Source organism: Peromyscus eremicus, chromosome 6 (assembly GCF_949786415.1).
Source record: "Peromyscus eremicus chromosome 6, PerEre_H2_v1, whole genome shotgun sequence".
In the NCBI taxonomy this organism is placed as follows: domain Eukaryota; kingdom Metazoa; phylum Chordata; class Mammalia; order Rodentia; family Cricetidae; genus Peromyscus; species Peromyscus eremicus.
This window is the reverse complement of record NC_081421.1, coordinates 14,887,373-14,895,366: the sequence shown is the minus strand read 5'-3', so window position 1 is coordinate 14,895,366 and position 7,994 is coordinate 14,887,373.

The following is a 7,994-nucleotide window of genomic DNA, read 5'->3' as shown; positions in this document are numbered from 1 at the left end:
AGGCTCCAGACAGAGTTAGTCTTATCTGTCAGCACATTACTTCAGGCAGGGCTGTTATATCATTAATCAGATCACAGCTTCTCTTAGGACCATTTCTGCTCTGAGGATACCCTTAACCACATTGGATAGAGTGTCAAACATTATTATCTTTTTATCATCTATTACTTTTGGGCTAGGAGTAAAATACAAACAATTCACCTCCTTAACTGGACCTCTTTGGCAAGTGGTTATCTCCCATGAGAATTGCTGGGACTCATTTTCAGAACATTTTGTCTGCGGCCATCTTATTATTATAACTAATTTTGATGACCCCAACACTGGGCTGAGTCAATGGTAGTTCTTGACTCTCTCCTACACCTGCAGTTAGAAGTGTGTTAGTCTTCCTTAGAAACTGTTAAGTGGTTTTCAACACGTGACCATTATTTGACATAATCTCACGGGCTATAGAAAATATACTTTCTCCAATACCTACTTTTTAGTATCAAGATACTTCGTATATATTCTATTCAGGGGTTCAGAAAGTCCTTGGTGAAAGGCTTCCTAACTACTTAGATCTAAGGGAGAACGGCAGGGTGTTGAGATTTTCACCACTGGGGCAAATATTGGAGAAAAGCATGATAAGAGTTTGGGTTTCTGTTGCTCATGTTTTCAGGGGTCACAGGCCATGGCTGGACGGTTGTGTTGTTTCTCGGTGGTAAAGGTGGTAAAGTAGAACATCATAGGTTGAGAGGTGAAGCTGCTCACTTCACAGTGGCCAGGGAACAGAGAGCCAGGGTCAGACCAGGGCAAGAGATAACCCCCAGGCTATTCAGCTAGGACTGGCATCCTGAAGTGTCCAGCACCTCCCCAACAGTATCAACCAACTGGGGGCCAAGCCTTTAACACTTAAGCCTGTGGGGGATATTTTATTTAAACTGGGACAAATGACCTTGAGGATATGGAAAGAGAGTGAAGAAGAGTTACCCTGACTCTGCAATTTCAACACGTGTCATCTTTTAAAGGACAGACACCGCCGCTTCTTTGCTGCTACCTCTGTGGGCTCTCTTCACAGCAGCCACGGGCTCCTCTGCCTCCACTCCAGGTAGAGTTAGCGCCCCCTAAGTTATACAGTGCTTCTCACTCCTGACCCTGGCCTCGCTTGTCTCCCAATAACTCCCGTGGTTTCCACTCTAGTAATACCTGACAAACATGCATCCCAGCTTCACACCCCTTTCCAACTCAGTCAATTCTCACTCTTGAAGTATCCAGCTAAGTGGCATCTGATGCGGGATATCAGCCTCTCACCCAACCTGATCTCTGCTCTTGGCCCTCGTCACTGCTGGAGTTGATCTCCCACTCCATGTCCTAGGTATTCTGAAGAGAGCCCAGGCTCTGGCCATGGTATTCTGGCAGTCTTTGTCGAATGCTTCCTTTTCCTGTATGTAATACACTCACAGACCTCATCGGAGAAGTTTCCATGTGCTGCGGATGGCAGTTAATGCAGAAACTCATAACTGGTCAAAATACAGACAGGCAAGGTATCTGGGGGTCGGGGGGGGGGCCTCAGCCGCAAATGGGATACCTGGATGACAGCCACAGCCTCCAAGGCTCAGGACCATTGTGCAAGTGGGGTGGAGAGCTTGGAAGAGCCAGAGGCTGGGGAGAACTGGAGTGTGTTGGCGTCTTCTAGACACGTCAGGACGGATGAACGAGTGAACTCGCAGCAGCTGATCTTGGCTGCACGATACCTGCACACGCCAGTCGACATGCCGGCATGGACGAGGAGGTGCTCATGAACCCCAGCTCCTAGGTAAGGAGCTGCCGTTAGCGCATGGCTTCTGATGGAAGGAGACTAAGTTTTCTTCGAAGATGTGGACCCTGGTAGGTTGGTACAGTGGGTGGCCACACACCCACACTCCGTCCCAACTGTACAAACTGAACTCGGTGGGTTATCTAACAAAGGAGGGGGCATGAAGCTGGGAAGTGGTGCAGAGGTTAGGGTGGGTCTGGGAAGAGCAACAGTGAAGTCCATCCATATACACTATATGCATTATGAAACTCTCAAAGAATTAATAAGCATTTTTTTAAGAAAGAAAGGAGGTCACGTATGCAGAGGCCTCCCCCTCCCTCTTGACACCGTGCTCACTTAGCCGATGCGGTTGTTAGTGTGTAGCTGAATCAATGGCTAAGCTCACCTATTCCTGGCAACAATCAAAGAGAGGAAGGTTGGCAGATAAGAAGTACAGAAAGACAGAGAGAAATCAACAAAGACTCTTCCAACGGGTGGGAAAGCAAGCGAGCCAAAGCAAAGGAGACTAACAAGAACGTGAAACAAAGCAAGGGAAATCTGCAAGCCTCCCCGGAGCCAGGCGGTTCTTGCTAGCAAAGCGGCAAATTCCCTCTCCTGTGTCCGCTAACGACCAGACCAGACAGGCCATCGGACAGATGCAAGACCAGCCCTCAGACTATCGACTGGTTTGGGGACTTGAGTCCTCAGTTTCTCAGATTGCTTCATAAAGTATTTCTAGCAGATCCATGAGATACCCCTCGCAGCTCTTCCCCATTTACTCTTTCATCCCCTCTCCTGACCCAGGACAAAGGATATGGTCTCAGTTTTACATATCAGAATCACTGAGCAGAGGGCCTTTGCAAAACCAGACTACCTTATATTCAGCAACACCGCCACCGGGAAGACAGAGGCAGCCATTTTACTGGAAACTACCTTTTTTAACATGTCTTCATTGTTTGTATTGGGTCTACATTGGAAATCAGAAAATGGGGCAGAAGGCTTCTGGGTATCTGTTGATTATTCTTTGAATAAAATTGGCCAGAATAAACTTTCTTAAAATAATGGCCACACACAACACACAAGCTGTACTTTGTCCCTCTTGCCCCTGCTGCCTCCTCTGCCTCCTCCCCACCGCTGCCAATTTTCAGCTAATAGTTCCTAGAATCGAAGCCAAACACTAAGAGAGCTGATATTACTGTTCTCCTGTAGTTGATTTTTTAAAAGGTCTTTTAAAATACAGCCATTTCCCCCAATTCTTTGTTGATCAGAATTCTGCCTAGAAAACATCTTTCAGAAATATCTCTCAAAAGATTATTTTAAAATACTGGTATTACTTACTTTAGGTGCCTTCTGGTTATAATATACACACACACACACATATATATACACATACATATATATATGTGTGTGTGTGTGTGTGTGTGTGTGTGTGTGTTGCCTTAGTATTGTCTTAAAATACCAAATACCGTAACGCCAAAGTAATGACTAAGTGATTAGGGTTTTGTACACTACATGAGCAAGATCACAGGCTGTGAGAAGAGGGAGAAGAGGAAGAAGAGGGCTTCCTGAGGAAAGACCTGGTTTATTGATGAGGAAACCAAGTCTGAACTCTACCCCAGATGTCCTCGTTCTTCATCTAGAACCTTCTCTATCACTCCTAGAATCAAGCAGAGACAACAGAGCTGTTGTATTTTATCTCCTCTAATCTAACTCAAGCAACATAACAGCATCCAGAGGACGCCCATTTCATGACCTGAATTGTTCAGTAATTTTTATGTCTGAACCCATTTGAGTCACAACATCATTATTCCCACCTTACCCACAGAGATGCTACCCTGCCAGAGTAATCTACACGAAGTGGCAGGTGACAGGCATAGGACAGGACTCCAGATACTCACACGTTATAATGAATGGCCTCTCTGTAAGTCAGGATGCTCTCTTGGGTCACAAGAGCATAGAAATGCCTACTCCCCACATCTGAGTGCTGAGATTTCAATGTCATTACCACAGCTTTGCATCATCAGACTATCACAGTAATAACGTATTTTCAACCCCCCTCCCTTGGAATTATCTAAATAACAGTAATTTTATAATGACATACAGATATGAGCATTGCCACTATTTTAATATTTTGCAAACTACCCCAATATAAAAAAGTATTAAAATTCTGCCCCAAACTGCTGATAAAGTAATTATAAACAAGAGCACCTGCGACATTGTATAAAAATACAGAGAAGTGAAAAGAAATTTCATAATATACCAACTCACTGACCAGATCTTTGGAGCTTTATATACACTGCATTGAATCTAAATATAATTCTTGTTTTTTTTAAACACAATTTAATGAGTATCTGATATTCTGTTCTAGACAATAGAAACAATTAGCCTGACAATTTATAGAGACGTCTTTCCACTGGCAAAGAGAAGGCTTCCCAAAGCCTTAAAATTACATGCAGTTTAGGAAACAATAGATAATGTGGAAGACTTTGAAAGTCATGACTAAGGTTTCTTTACAAAGACATAAACTTGAAACTGATTAATGAGAATTCTATCAATGACATGCTCTCATTTACCCTTGAAAATAGTAAAGGAAACAGTGGCTCAGGCCTGTTCCTGTTATTCAGCACCCCTGCCTTGTGTACTGTGTAGTATCTTTGAGCCCGTACACTGGCCACACACATACACCTATGTATGTGACTGCAAAAACAACCATGTTTCCTTGGGTGATAAATGTGTAAGTCTGTGTTATTAATATCTAGACACCCTGGGGTAAAAAGTAAGAAATTTGCAAACAAACGAAAGAAGTCAAGAAATTTATAAATTTATATTCATAATTTCCATTTCCATCTGGACCGGTAAGAATTCAGCAGATTTTACACAAGTCAATATCAGCATTTCTGATTCTAAAATTTTCAAGCAGTGAGGAGCTAACTATGAGGTGGGTGGACCGTAGCCATAGAAAAGAACGGCTAACCCGGGTTCACAGAGCACCAGCCTCTACAGAATCTGACAGGAGCCGGCCTTGTGTGGACGAAGGGCAGATGAGAGGGGTCCATATCTCTAACTTACTAGGCACTGCCGATCTAACTTCACACAACCTTCAACTCACAGATTTTACGTTGTTTTGCTCTTCCTCTGACAGAAGCAGACTGAGAAACAGGTCATCTACTTCTAGTAATTGACTCTCTTGGTAGCCTGGCTTCTGTTGTCAGTGGGTCTATTAGCATCTTGCACGTCACCATGACCAAATTACCTGGCCCAGAGAACTGAGGAGAGAAGAATCATTTTGCACATGAATTCGGAGACTTTCAGTCAGTTGATCACAGTGGGCAGGCCTGGTGGGCAGCTCTGTCCCTGGAAGCGGGACTGTCAGGTAAAGGCTGTCCCCATCACCATGAACCTGGAGGTAGAGTGGCTGGAACAAGAGGCAGCTGTAACCTTGAAAGCCCTGCCCCTGGTGACCAACCCCACCCCCAAAGTTCCGCAGCCTCCTAAAATGTCACCAAGGTCTAGGGAACAAATGTTCAAAACTTGAGCCCGTAAGGATGGTGCCTTTTCAGAACCACACTACAATGGGGAAAAAGTATAAGTTTTATTTCCCTTTGTCCATCAGAAGTCTCAGGAATGGACAATTTCCTGTGCTTGATGTATCCATAGCAAGGGGAGCTTAAATCCTATGAGGGCCCTCCCCAACAGATCGTCAGGAAGTCAATTTGGAAAGACATTATGGTTTCCATCTTAGTCCAAGACTCCTCGGAGGAAGAAGTGACTTGCACCTGGAAAGGCATCTCTCTGAGGACTTTAGAAACAGATCTGTTCCTTCTTCTGTCCTGGCATTGGGATGGACGGAGGGCAGAGAGGAAAAAAGGAGTATGAAATACATAGACAAGGCTTTGGTCCCTGCTGTGCCGCCGCTCGAAAGAACTTCCATTCTTCGGACCCTCCTGGTTCCTGCCTAAAAACTACCCAAGACCCGTCCCTGCCTTGAGGGGTTGGTGTGAGAACAAGCTATCGAAAATACGAAGGACTTGGCTTCAAATTGGCAATCCCAAATGGAACATGTACAGAACAAAGATAGTCCTTGGGACCATGGAGGGGACAGGTCCTCCCCCGCTGGACTGGACGTTGAATGCTTTGTAAATTCTTTGGTCCCTCCACTGGGGCAAAAGGGCTGAAGACAGATGGAAGAGGGATGCGTGTTTTCTGAAGAGATATAGTGAGTGAGCCAAGTACTTGATCACTTGGACCATACTTAAGTAGCTCTCGGGCCAGGCAGGGAAATTTGAGCAGAACTCTGAACCAGGATGTGACACTGTGGTGCCAGGGGCTAACCTTGGAAAAGTACATTTCAGGGGTTTACTGAGAACTCCAAAGACTTTTGATGACCATGGCAGCTCAACTACAGTTCGGGACTGGTACCCCTGCCCAGAATACAAAGTAGAGTAAGCCCCGGACCTAACCCCAGCCCTAATCTCGGCCTGCAAACAATGGAGAGCCAAGAAATGGGGACCGCAAGCTACCAGGGTGGGAGCCATGTCTGTTTTGTTTAGCATTGAATGCTTGGTGCAATGCCAAATGCCCGCCTAAAATGACTCATGGGTGTTTTTTTTTTTTTGTTTTTTTTGTTTTTTTTTGAATAAAGTGTGTCAAGAATTGTTAGGTAAAGTAGATATGAAATATACTCTGAAACCTCACAGGTTGGAGAGGCACCAACAGGTTCACAGAGGAAATCAGAGAAGATCAAATGAAATACCACGTGGTTGTAAGTAAATCAGAGCAAGGCAAGACGTTTTTTCAAAGTGCAGAGGTGAGCCTTGGTACAGGGGAGAGAACACATATCCTCAGACCGATGCTCAGAGGTCTAGTCACACCAAGCTTGCATGTGATGGGGAATGATACGGGGGCGGGGGCATTGCCAGTGACCCCTGGGGAGAAAGCTGGGGCTGTAGGGCTTCATTTTGGAGACAACATCAAAATGGGAAAGCAAAAGTTTTGTTTCTCCTTTGTCCCAGCCTTCAGCATCCTCACCCTGTTCTTGTTGGATGTTTTCCTCAACACTGACTATCATGCCAGGAGTCTGGTGGGCACTGGAAATGTGCTGTGTGGATAAGTAAGTGAGCAAACTTGGCAGGCAGGAGAAAAAGAGGACCCACGGCTATTTTCAGTAACGGAAGAACTATGCACGCTTCCAGGTGCTTTACACAACCCTGCTTTCCGACAACTTCCACAAGTGGACAGACTGCTGGAGTTTCAGGCACGTAAAGGATCAACGGGATTAAGCATGCTTCACCAAGTCAGCAGCTGCTGCAGTGAGGAGGTGGAACGAGAATCCACTGGAAGTACTGCATTCCTGGATCCAGGCATTCCCATGACTGCCTGGGGCTTCGCCCAAGCTCACTGGGATCCCCACGTGATAGGGCAGGGCAGGGCAGAGGCTGTGGCTCCGGTCATCCCACACTGTAATTCCACCTGAGTACCTCTGGTCGGCATTCTTGGGTACGAAGATTATGTACAAAGAAATTCGTGGAAACCCCGGGATATCGCAGGGGACAGCTAGAGCGGTTACCTGGTGAGTGCTGGCCAGGAGGCTGGTTCTGAGTTGCTGGGCTCGGGACAGTTGTCCCATCAGCCTTGAGTGCAACGGCCCCTAGCGGTGGCAGTGCACAGCAGAGCCATACCTGCTGCTCAGGACACTAATGGAACAGGGTTGCTTGATTTTTTGGTGGGTGGGGTGGGGTGGGCGGTGGGGTGAGGGGCTGTATTTCTTTCTTAAGACAAAGAACACTAAAAAAGACAATTAATACAGACAGATAAGGCCTCGCAGAGGAAAGACGGGAAGGCAACCAGGCAGGGAAGTGATTTTGAGAGGACTTTCCAGCAATAAAGAGCACAGTATGGCAACACTTCCGTTGTCACTAAACTCTGCAGTAATTACAAGTTGATGGTGAAGAGCGAGAGGCTGTGATCTTAAGCCCTTTTCGTGACAAAGGAGCTTTTCAGGACCCATTCCTGAGCCTTTCCTCTTAAGCAAACTGGACAATGAACTTCGTTCAGAGGTTCTGACTAACGGCCATGGCCAGCTGGAGACACAAATGGATTTCCTTCTCCTTTTAATACGGTAAAATGGAGTAAGTTAAATAGCCCCGAAAAATGAATAAACCAATGCTAAGGAGCAGGAAGGTGTGGAAAAGCAGGGCAATCGCTGGCCCAGGGATGGAAGACCAGG